The 13,122-nt window shown below is 40.1% G+C and overlaps 1 protein-coding gene and 1 long non-coding RNA gene across 2 annotated transcripts in view; both read left to right on the forward strand.

Annotated features, from left to right (window-relative positions):
* LOC308671591 overlaps nucleotides 1–13,122 on the forward strand; it is a 711,918-nt gene that overhangs the window by 505,903 nt on the left and 192,893 nt on the right. The window lies entirely within an intron of this gene.
* The window catches only part of LOC308660153 (autism susceptibility gene 2 protein homolog), a gene marked incomplete at both ends in the record, with an annotated part of 443,023 nt that overhangs the window by 373,545 nt on the left and 56,356 nt on the right, over nucleotides 1–13,122 (forward strand). The window lies entirely within an intron of this gene.

A 13,122-nucleotide genomic window follows, 5' to 3' on the forward strand; every position in this document is an offset into this window, starting at 1 on the left:
GTGTTTACACTTCAAAAAACAACAACATGCTTACAATAAAATTGTGTGTAAAGGAAAGGACAAGCAAAAATAAGTAGATAAGAGTAATTCATTTAAAGGGATGCATCTTAGGAACAAATATGAATGAAGCCCAGTCATAAATCAATAGTTGGTGTCAACTGGTTGTTTGGAAAATTTCTATTAGGGAAGGGTAAGCAACATCAAAAAGATCTTGATTAACCTTGAGAAGCTCAGCAGGATTGAACGTGATTTGACTTCAATGGGAATTCACCAGGAAATATCCAAGTGGTAAGTTAGACCAGGTAGTTGAAGAAAACAGTGATACCCTATTGCCATATTGCTTTCAACAACAAACAGGTAGTCCTTGACTTACGACAGTTCATTTAGCGACCATTCAAAGTTACAACAGCACTAAGAAAAGTGACTTACGGCCATTTTTCACACAACTTTTGCAGCATGTATATGATCATGTGATCATAATTCAGACACTTGGCAACTTGTTCATATTTATGACCGTTGCTGTGTCCCAAGGTCATGTGATCATCTTTTGCCATCTTCTGACAAAGTCCTTGGGGCAACCAGACTCACTTAACAACCAGGTTACTAACTTACCAACTACAGTGATTCCCTTAACAACCGAGGCAAGAAAGGTTGTAAAATGGGGAAAAACTCACTTAACAAGTATCTCACTTAACAACCAAAATTCTGGGCTCAATTGTGGTCATAAATCAAGGACTACATATATGTGTTTCCACAGTCACTAGAAATGTTGGGCTCAAATGAAATGATATATGGTCTCCTAAAAGTCTAACATCAAGGGACAATTCCCTGCCAATTTTGTTTGATCTTGAAAGCTAAGAAAGATTGGACCTGATTGGTACATAGTTGAGAGACTTCTAGCCATTCCCAGGGCTGTGGACTAGACTTGGAAATGAAAAGAAAAAAAAAAAAAAACTATTGGCAGAAACCAGTGGTAAATCCATTTCATATCATTGCCAAGAAAATTGCATAAATATGTCCATAACTGAGACAAGGGAGGATTAGGATCTAAGATGTAAAACAAAACAATTCAAAATATTGCATCACCTTCCCTACTCCCAGCCAATCCTTCTGTTTATTTGATCTTCTTGGCAATGTCTCTTGATGCTAATTTTGGTAGAGCTTGTCAAAGAACAGTGTTTAATTGATCACAAAGTGCCCTTTGTATGCTCTTAAATAGCTTGCTTTGTTTCAACAGTGAATTACAGCTATGGCAATAAGGGGTTATGATTACAAATTAGCTGCTGAAATGTTTGTCAGGAACAATGTTTTGCTCAAGTGAGCCAAGACAGAGATGTGAAATTGACAAGCCAGTTTGTAATCCATCCCACCTTGTCTGGCAAGAGTCCATTAAACCAGGGTTTATCAATCTTGGCAACTCTAAGGATGCGGACTTGAACTCCTAGTATCTAGGCTGGGAAATTCTGGGTGTTGAAGTCCACACACATTAGAGTTGCCAAGATTGACAAATACTGCATTAAACAAATGAATCCTGCTCTAAGTGATTGGCTTTTAATCAGGAACAATTGGTAATTTTGGTTTCGGAGAGACCAGTCTAGTAATTCAACTATTGAGTGCAAACCAAAACCACAGTAAGACAAGTAAAGAATAAGCTTAAAGGAACAGAATTTTGCAGCCTCAATCACTTCTCATGTGTCCTGCCTTTACTTTCCAGAAAATTAGGGAGGCTTCCTCCTGCGATGTTTCCTCCTTCCCCATTCCTTCTGTGGGTTTCTCCTGATTCCCAAGGTTATTCTCACAGCCCATTACACTGCTTATGTTTCCACATTTCCATAATCATTGTAGAACCCCATTTCAGTTCTGAATCTCCCTCATTTGGGCTGCTTTTTCCCATTTGTCTGAGGAGTCAAAGGAGCAAAACAAGTGCCTTGAGCATCTCCGTGCTGCCATTTAAATTCCACAATGCCAAAAGAGATGAAATATTTGGGGGCTAGATATAGCAATGTCATATTGTCATCCATGCCTGCATTCACATGTCCCCATTCAGAAACTTTGCAAAGGCTCTCTAAGGGCCTTTGTGCTGAAGAGATGTTCATGTCCTCATTGTCACAAGGATTTCAATAGGGCCCAGTCTAAGGAAGGATCTTTTTACAACATTGACCAAATGTCCCATTTTTTTACAATGTGTGTAAAAATTACACACATTGGCCAAATGGTTGCAGGAATTGGGTATGTCTAGTCTAGTGAAAAGAAGGACTAGGGGAGAACATGATACTAGTGTTCAAATATATGAGGGGCTGCCACAAAGAAGAGGGGTCAAGTTAGCCTCCAAAGCACCTGAGGGCAGGACAAGAAGCAGAGGATGGAAATGAATCAAGGAGAGAAGCAACCTAGAACTAAAGAGAAATTTCCTAACAGAACAATTAACTAGTGGAACAGCTTGCCTTCAGAAGATGTAGATGCTCCATCACAGGAGGCTTTTAAGAAAAGATTGGACAGCCACTTGTCTGGAATGGAGTAGCCTCCTGCTTGAGCAAGAGGTTGGACTAGAAGTCTTCTAAGGTCTTTCTCACCTCTGTTGTTCTGTTTTTCTGTTATTCCTTGAAAGATTCAAGTTATACTTCATTTTGAGAGCAGAAGTTAGGAAAGTAAAGCTTTATGGAGGTTAGTCTCTGGATCCCCAACTGTATTGCTTTTGTAGCTGACAGGTAATTGTGGATCTTGTGTGCCACTAGGAAAACATTAAGAGATAAGGATGTGCTGTTTTTCAATTTCAGTTTTCAAAAGATGCTTTGGAGTGTGTGAGAGTATAAACATAACAACTGTGTGTGGTTGTGCAATGAGCCCAGGAAAAATGTAGCTCCAGGGAGGTGGTAAGTTCTCATATCTGTATCATCTCAATCCTCTTTTAGAAATTTAATCTGAAGTGTTACACAGATTTATCAGGAGAGATACATATTTTTTTTCTTGGATCCAGGGTTTGAATGCATTATCTGTCTTTTGTCCTGTAGAAGGTACAGGTTGTTCCTATTTTCAGCTTATAGGAATAAAATGCTTCCATCATGATTAAAAGCATCCCCATTGGGATCTATATGTCTTCATCAAGGGTAGAAGTGTTCCAATCCATCAAATTTAATTACTTCCTCATTTATCCAAACCCACCCTTTTTTGTGCGTCAGTTGTTTTTTTTAAAAAAAACACATCATGAAAATTCATATACAATATGTATATACCCATAAATGTAAACACATGCATACACATGGGTATTTTTTCTCATAAATTATATTTCTGACTTTTTGTTCGAAAAGTTTCTTATCTTCAATGCACCCTGAGCGTATTTGCTATTTTAAATGTCTTTGTCTTCAGGGAAAAAAAACACATGAAGAGATAAAGATTTTTGGTTTCTATAATAGAAATTTTTCATTCAAATTTGAATTGAACAAAAGTTATTCCCATCTAATAAAGCTTACACAGAGTGGTAGAAGCCCTGTGTTTCTTTGATTTCTGTGTTTTTCCCCTGAAGTTTTAAACTTTTCCCTGAAGTTCCTAGCAAAGAATCTAAACATCAGAAATCAGACTTTAAGATCCTGGCAACTTTAAATTAATGAGTATGGGCATGTCATTTTGTCAGCTCACTTAATTTCCTTCCTTTACTTCCTCCTCAGGTCTAAATGAAATTACAGGGGTGAGGCCAGAATCCCTAATTGTAGAGGGGTGGGGAATTTCCTTCCGTTCATCTACAAGTGACAATATAAACAATTTCCGGATAAAAGCAAATTGAGAGTTGGGCTGGAGGGATGGGTCTTTTGAAAATTACGATGGAGGAAGAAATTAATAGCCCAACAACAAAAAATGACAAATGATAGGAAGGCAGGGGCAGGTGAACATTCATTAAGCATTATGTCTTTATGAATCTTTAGCCTAGGGGCAAAAAAAGTTGAACAATCTAAAATTTTAGTGGAAAGCCAGTGAACTCCAAGTTTGAATGGAAATACATGTCTGAGAAAGCTTGCTTAATTCAGAGAACCAGCAATAATTTACACCAAATTAGATTTTGTCAACTAAATAATTCCATCTCATGTTGCCTTCCATGGAATAATGTAAGTGGTTTTGTCTTGACTCTCAAAGTAGCTGTAAATGTCACATTAATTTTGTTGACACCACAAGTCTGGGAAAGTGGCTTGGCAAGGTAATTTGTTAGCTGAATATATTGCAGTTGACAAGGAAGCCGGGAAAGTGTGCAAAACGATAATCCTTCCTCTCTAGGACCTGATTTGTATCAAAGCAGTGGTTTTCCTGCTTGTCCAGTTAGAGACGTATGGACTTCAACTCCCAGAATTCCTCAGCCAGCATGTTGCCGAGCTAGAATTGTCAAGCTGGGTAAATACATTATACAAATTAGACTCACTTCTGGGGGCATCTGAAAAAAAGAAAAATGCAGTGTTCCAGTGCTCATTTTATTTGATTACCTCATAAAGTTGTGCCAAATGATCTTTCAGAATTCTCCACTGTGTTTCTGGGATCCCACCCCAAATCTGAGATAATTTTTCAGTTGGATTGTAAGCTGTGAAAAGTTACTCTTTGTGGTGGTCCAAACTCCAGATTTTCTGTTTTGTCCTAAGTCTCCCAGTATCGGTCATCCATCATTCATTTTATAATTTCCACAAAACCCTGAAGCTTGCTTCTTGCTATTTATTTATTTTATTCACTTTGCCCAACTCTAACCAATTCTGTGGCCTGTAGACTATGGGGGAACCATGTTGCTGTCATGAGAAAAAAATATGGAGAGTACAGGAAGTCCTTGATTTACAGCCACAGTTGAGCCCAAAATTTCTGTTGCCTACCAAGATGGTTGTTAAGTGAGATGAGTCCCATTTTATGACCTTTTTACCACAGTTATTAAGCAAATTGCTGCAGTGGTTAAGAGAATCATGTTAAATGGATTTAGCTTCCCCAATTGACTTTGCTTGTTGGAAGCCAGTTGGGAATATTACAAATTGTGATCACATGACCCCAGGACAGTGCAACTATCACAAATACATGCCAGTTGTCAAGAGGCCAAATTCTGATTATGTCACTTTAGAGAAGGGGCAACAGCTGCAGTGTGAAAACTGGTCAAAAGGCACTTTTTTCAGTGCTGTCGTAACTTTGAGTGGTCAATAAATGAATGGTTATAAGGATTAGCTGTACGCAAAGAAAACTTGTAGAATATCTTTTTCCTTAAAGAGAGTGCTTTGAGGATGGAAAAAAAACCCACTAGAATGCAATTTTGACTCCCCTTTTAATTAAATAATGCACATCAACATGAGTGGTGTTTCAATTGCCCTGTTGGAACTGCCATTTTGAGTTTTTTGATCACAACTTACAGATAACCTCTAACCAAGGACTACACTGGAGTCCCTAACTATTCTGCTTGAAACAGAGTGCAGTAACTTTTTACAGCTTATAATTTTACTTTTAATAAAAGGTAAAGGTAAAGGTTCCCCCGCACATGCGTGCTAGTCGTTTCCAACTCTAGGGGCCGGTGCTCATCTCCGTTTCAAAGCCGAAGAGCCAGAGCTTGTCCGAGGACGTCTCCGTGGTCATGTGGCCGGCATGACTAGACGCCAAAGGCGCACGGAACGCTGTTACCTTCCCACCGTAGTGGTCCCTATTTTTCTACTTGCATTTTTACGTGCTTTCGAACTGCTAGGTTGGCAGAAGCTGGAACGAGTAACAGGCGCTCACTCTGCTACGCGGCACTCGGGATTCGACCCACCAAACTGCCGACCTTCTGATCGGCAAGCTTAGCATCCTAACCCCAAAAGAAACAAAAAGACAAATATTCACACACACACAAACATAGACTATTACAATGCATAGGGAGGGTAGCACTTTGCCTGTTTTCTAAATCAGTCGCAAAGCCTCAAGCACATGAAATCTTATTCATCAGTATTTTGATCACATCGATAAAGCACTGGTACATAAATATCTATAATCCAGAATTGTAAGTTGAGAATAGTTTTATCCGTCTAATGTTTAATAATTACCGCCTTTACCATCACCAGCGTGCAAAAGACCCATTACTTCTCATTTAATGATCAATTCCAATTTTTGGTGTATAATTCAGAAGCTCAGTCTCATCATTAAACAGCAATGATCTTTGTAACACAGATTCACAGTTTATGAATATCAAATCAAATAGAATATTAATTGAACAAGCCCATGTTATATGGGAAGCGTTCGCTTGGCTTTATTATATTTCCACTGTAATAAAGTTGGTAGCCAGCCTTTTTTCACATTATCTCTCACATCTAGTCCACATGGAAAAGAGGCATTTACAGGGTGAAATACACAACAGATCTTTTGCCAGTGGTTTAGTTGTATAAGGCGTTCTACAGATAGTCCTTGATTTATGACCACAATTGACCCTGACATTTTGGAAGTTGTGAAGTGGATTACCACATGGCCTGACTTCATTTTACAAACATGACAGTCATTAAGTGAGTTGCCATGGTTATTAAGCCAATCATTAAGCAAACCATGTGGTCATTAAGTGAATCCAACGGCGCTTTGTGCCTTTTCCACTAGAAAATGGCAAAAAAGTTGCAAGTTGTGGTCATGTGACTGTGGGACATTGAAACTGGTTGTAAATGCGAGCTGGTGGTCAAGGCCCCAAAACATGATCATGTGACCATGAGGATATGTGTGTTGAAGATTTTATTTTATCAAATTTATATGGCTGCCCATCTCACATTGACTCTGGATGATGGAGAACAAAATCCAGCATTAAGATTGATTCAATAAAACAATTTCAATCCATCAGTGAAAACAATTCAATAATCAACATAGCTGAAACCATCATTTTGAAAGAGTTAATCGAAATGTCATAGGTACTGATAGAGGAGGATATTTGTAGCTCAGGGTTGAAATGAGGGATCTTTGATGTTCTCTGAACTTGGTTGTTGTTGTTGTTTTTTTGCAAAGAGATTGCAGATTGTTTCCTGCAAGATAACAACCAAGCTCGGAACACCAAAAAACCTCAATGTCATATCTGATAAAACCAACATGAAGGCTCTCTGCTGTTTAGGGTTCCCCAGACCCAGCGAAACAGTCTGCTTTTGAGGGCTCTCTGAAAGGCCCTTAATAGTTGGGGTGATCCTTCTCAGGGGGAATGATGATCCAGAAGGCAGTTGCCCCACCAAAAAAGGCCCATCACCTGGATTCCATCAGATGGAACATCTTACAGAGGGGACCTGCAACATGCCTCTCCTGGTGGAGCTGATGGGATGTGTAGAAGTAATTGGGGACAACTCAGCCCCATGCCAAGTAGTCAAAGGTTTAAAGGTCAAAACCAGCATCTTGAATTGCACCTGAAAGCAAACTGGCAACCGATGTAGCTTACTAAGGAGTGGTGTGATATGTGTCATTCTAGGAACACCCACAACCTCCTGTGCCACTGTATTTTGCACCAGCTGAAGCTTCAGGATAATCTTCAAGGTCAGCCCTGTGTGGAGCACTTTACAGTAGTCTATCATATCTCAGATAAACTGACCTTCTATTTTTTTTTTAAAAAAGGAGCCAGCCCACCCAATTACAAGACTCACACTGGCAAGAAAGGACTTGTTAATGTGACAGCAAGAATCAGGGCTAGCCAGGATGGAATTTGAGAATCACATTGAGGATCACAATTGGTATCATCTGCATGAAAGCAGAGGGCCATGCATGTATTTGTATGGAGAGTGGTGGGGAAATGAAACATGCTGTTTTCTTTCTTGTGGCAAATAAATCCCACGTGTGTGCAATGTGCTCTCAAAGGGATGGCTTTGATCCCCTTTCCACATCCCACGCCATCTGGAAATCTGGTTGTTAAATGTCACAATCAAAGCAAGTAAAGCTTGGTCACTTTGGGGAATCTGGCCTACATTTGGGTAGAATTGCAGCTTGGGGTGAAGGGAAGAAGCCAACACGGTGGATGTAAAGGGTCCACCTTCACAGATGGATTTTCTGAGACCTCAAAAAGTGCCTTAATTGGATGGGCAAATTCAATCTGCCTATTCACACTCAACCCATCTGGATTGTCAAGCGTGTGTGTGTGTGTGTGTGTGTGTTCAGGAGAGTCAGGCAGTCCAAATGAGTGTAAAGATTTATTGCAAGCTTAAGCTCCCTTCAAGAATCTGCCCAACTGGTGGTCAAGGGAAATGAGCAGGAGATATTTTTTTTATTTTATTTTATTTTAATTCCATTTATATCCCGCCCTTCTCCGAAGACTCAGGGCGGCTTACAAGCTTAGCAGTAGCCTTCATTCTATGTATATGCCTGCTTATTAGGGCTTTCACACACACCCCAAGCGGCATTATTACAAAGTCAGCTTAATTGCCCCCAACAATCTGGGTCCTCATTTTACCTACCTCGGAAGGATGGAAGGCTGAGTCAACCTTGAGCCTGGTGGGATGCGAACCTGCACTAATTGCAGGCTGTTAAGAAAGGCATTCAAGGTGGGCTGGACTTAGATCTCTTGCAGGCACACAGGGACTTGTGATTCATGACACATTTGACCCCTACATCGATGTGTGCAGGGCAAGGAAGAATAATGGGAGAAATAAAATGCATAGGAATCAAGCATCAAGAGGGACCTATTTTCCAGACTGGGTTTCTTATTTGTACCTTGGTTTATTACTACAGTTCCACTCTGTTTTTTCTACAAGTGCTCAAGTAATGGAGAACAAGTTAAGCATGAGCATAAAGTTAATGCAATCCTGAGATGCAACAATAGAGGTGTAAAAGAAGATCCTACCTCCATACTGCAAGTAATTGTGGGTAAAATCATAAAGCTCAATGTCATGTGTCCATACTGACTTAGAACAGCAGTTATGATGGAGGCTGTTAAAGGCTAAGTACTAAAATGTTAAATACAGAAACAAATACATCCCACACAGTCATTAGGGATCACCACTTTCAACCGGCTTCCCCAAATTGCAAGTGGTGATCACATGACCATGGGATGCTGTGACCATTGCACAGGTAGTCCTCGACTTACAACAGTTGATTTAGTGACTGCCCAAAGTTATGTCACTGAAACATTTTTCACCCTTATTGTGTGACCATTGCAGCATCGTGATCAAAATTCAGACACTCGGCAACTGACTCATCCTTATGACGGCTGCAGTGTCCCAGAATCATGTGATCACTTTTTGTGACTTTCTGACAAAGTCAATGGGGAAACTAAATTCGCCTAACAACCATGATATTAACAACTACAGTGATTCACTTAACAATTGTGGCAAGAAAGGTCATAAAATGGGGCAAAACCCACTTAACAAATGTCTCGCTTAGCAACATAAATTTTGGGCTCAATTGTGGTTCTAAGACAAGGACTACCTGTAATTGTGAGCTGCAACCATCGTAACTGCAAGGGCTTAAATCACAGTCACATGCTCACGGGGATGCTGTGAAGGCCACAACTATGAGGATAAGTCATATGTTTCTTTGTTCAGTGCCATTGTACCATTAGTCGCTGAATGAGTGGTTGTTAAGCGAGGACTACTTGTAATTGGGAGAAGAAAATTGGCTTAAGACAGACAGTGACTGGGTCAACAACACTCTATAACAGGAGTGTCAAACTTGCTACGTACGTGACATGTCGTGACGTATTGTGACTTTTTTTCCATTGCCAGCAATAGGGTGGGCGCGGTTTTGCCATGACATATCCGGCCCGTGGGCCAGCAGTTTAACACTCCTTCTCTATAAATTAATTGTTCCACTAAGATTTCAGCAAGAATTTATCTGGTCCAAGTCCAGGATCTTACTAGTGAACATCTGATTCAGATGTTTGGAACAGTCTAGCCATACAGGCTAAAAACTGTAGGTAGGAAGGAATAAAATTGTCTTCTTCCACTTTGTCTGAACTTAACCATCTTTGCAAAATATGCTTGTTCTGTCCTGCTTCTTCCTACATTGGCAAATGTTTCTACAAAAATCTGCATGACTATTTCTATTCAGTGTTTCGATAATTTTCCCAAACAGGCACTTTTCTTTTTGTTACACTCATTTCCTAACATAATTTGTCCTACATGCCTGTTTTGTCTCACTGATACAGATTGGTATGCATTTGTGTAGGTGTGTGGGTCTGTTTATTAGAGAGCTGTGTGGCAAAATTTGGAAAATATGTGAAAGCCAAAGGATTAATGTTTTCCACTTCATGTATTAATTTGAGAAGTGTGAATTAACTCAGCACATATTAAAATGCAAACTAAGTAAAGTTAATCCCCTTTCCTAATTCATATCATGTGTTTGGAACCTATAGTATTTCAAAGCCATCCAGCACACAACACACAAAAAGTAGCAGGAATGAAGTTTTCATATGAAGTCCCTTCCTTCCTTCCTTCCTTCCTTCCTTCCTTCCTTCCTTCCTTCCTTCCTTCCTTCCTTCCTCCCTTCCTCCCTCCCTCCCTCCCCTTTTTTCTTCTATTCTCTGTCAGTTAGTTTTAAAAGATTGGATTTCAGAATTTATTTCAAAGGAGAAGATAATTTCAAGGATTCCCACAGGAGGAGGAGTATGATACTCAATTATTCATATGTATTTACATTATTTTTAGGTGGCCAAGAGTGTGTGCATGGATATTCACACATTTTGCTTCTTTCTCCCAAATGAAAGACGCTCCACAACTTTTCAACCTCTAGGCAATGTTGTGATACATGTACAAAGCGGAACACCTCACATCACAATCACATATTACACGTTTATCAATACCAACCTGTTTGAACTCCACCTGTGAATAAGTGCATGTGTCCATTGTATGTTTCATTCAGTTCAGGGTGTGCTGCCACCACGTGGCTGTTTTGGAGAAATTACAATGTGGGCAGTCAGACCCTCCTTCCCTATGATGTATTTCCTCTTCCCTCCCCTTTCTGGGATGGACTTCCTCCTCCTTTGTCTCTGGAGAGAATCCCATCCTCCATTGTCCAGCTAAAATGTGACAACAGCAAATGTGCAGACGCTGGGGATATTACCATTTTCTGACTATTCTGAATCCAAGCCATTGTGTATTAATTAATCTCTTGATAAGACCTCTATGGTCTAGATAAGCAGATTTCCTTAACATGAACATCTCTCTTCAGATAGTTTGAACTCGTGGAAACACCTTTTATCATATAGAAATATCTTTATTGCATGTAGAGTCGAATACAGCAGGTGGAGTGCATTAAGTTAACGATTATACAGCATTTCCAAGATATTTCCAAGGTGTCCCCAAGGTCAGAAAATGGTAATATTCCCAGCATCTGCACATCTGCTGTTGTCACATGTTAGCTGGACAATGGAGGATGGGATTCTCTCCAGAGACAAAGGAGGAGGAAGTCCATCCCAGAAAGGGGAGGGAAGAGGAAATACGTCATAGGGTAGGAGGGTCTGACTGCCCACATTGTAATTTCTCCAAAACAGCCATGTGGTGGCAGCACACAGGGGCTGGCAACTTCCCAAGTATCTCTTTCTTCTATTCAGTTCCAAGGGAAGAGTAGCACCATAGTTGCTACTTTGTCATGCCGTTGTTTATAATCGGCCAGGAGTGATTTTCTTGCTGCAGCTAATTAGAATGTCCACTGTTTCTTCAGCTTCTTTGCAGAGACAGCATTTGCCATCTGTTGCTGTTTTCTCAATTCTGGCTTTATAGTATTATTATTATCTGTTCACAAGCATGTGAAGTCACAGCTGTCAATTCTTTAGCTAGTGTTGGCCTTCATGTACATCAAGTGCTTCCCAAGAACCTAGGATGTCATCATGTATCGGCATAATGTACGTGCAGATCCAAGCAGTGTGCCCTTTTGCAATTGACAGATGGAAATTTTATCAATGCACAGATTTTCTAAGTGTTGTCCAAGATTTTTTGCTATGGCACCCAGTGTGCTGATAATTATTATGTGTGAGTAATCTACTGTTAGATCCACAGTCTAAGAGTGGTGGAAACTTAATAATTCTAAGAATTCTTGAGGCAGCACCTATGACAGTTCCAGGCAGAGTGGGGATATTTTCTAAAATTAGATTGTTCGGATCCCATAAGTTCAATATTTCCACATATTGAGGAAGTCCTTTCAGCTTTGAGGAGCCCTCATGGCACAGTGGTTAAAATACAGCAGAGCAGGCTGACTCTGCCCACAGCCTGGAGTTCGATCCCGACTGGCTCAAGGTTGACTCAGTCTTCCATCTTTTTAAGGTCGGTAAAATGAAGACCCAGATTGTGGGGGGCAATATGCAATATGCTGACTCTGTAAACCGCCGAGAGAATGCTGTAAAGCAATATGGAGCGGTATATAAGTCTAAGTGCTATTGCTATTGTTTCAATGGCTCCATTCACAATTGGTATCTCAAATTTATTTAATTATTATTGTGCTTTTGTTGCATGGTCAGCCAGAGGTTTACACTGGATTTGGCCTTGGTTCCAACCCATCAAGTCCTTCCTAAGAACTCAGATAGGCAGATGTTGTTGTTTGATGATATCATTGCAGTATATAATCTGTTGTGAGTAAAGCTGTCTTTTTCAGTTGACTGATGGTGATTTTGTCAATGTTTTTGGTGGCACAGTGGTTAAAATGCAGTATAGCAGGCAAACTCTGCCCACAGTTTGGAGTTCGATCCTTCTGGGGCTCCAGGTTGACTCAGCCTTCCATCCTTCCGACTTGGTAAAATGAGGACTCAAATTGTTGGAGGCAATATGCAAATTGTGCTTCAACTTTGTAAATCGCCCAGAGAGTGCTGTAAAATGCTAAGGGAAAATATATTTTAATGAAGAAGGAAGAGGGGTGACATGATAGCAGTGTTCCAGTATCTTAGGGGCTGCCACAAAGAAGAGGGAGTCAAGCTATTCTCCAAAGCACCTGAAGGCAGGAGAAACTGTGAAAAGTCTCTTTTTAAGAAGAGACTAAACAGCCATTTGTCTGAAATGGTATAGGGTTTCCTGCCTGAGCAGGGGATTGGACTAGAAGACCTCCAAGGTCCCTTCCAACTTTTTATTGTTGTTGTTGTTGTTGTTGTTGTTAAAGCCTAAATACTACTACTAACAACAACAACACTTTTTTATATTGCAGTTTTAGGTGAGCTGCATCTGATTTTGATATTAATGTTAACTCTGCAGGTAAATTGCATTG

Source organism: Vipera berus (assembly GCF_964194415.1).
Source record: "Vipera berus genome assembly, chromosome: 1".
In the NCBI taxonomy this organism is placed as follows: Eukaryota; Metazoa; Chordata; class Lepidosauria; order Squamata; family Viperidae; genus Vipera; species Vipera berus.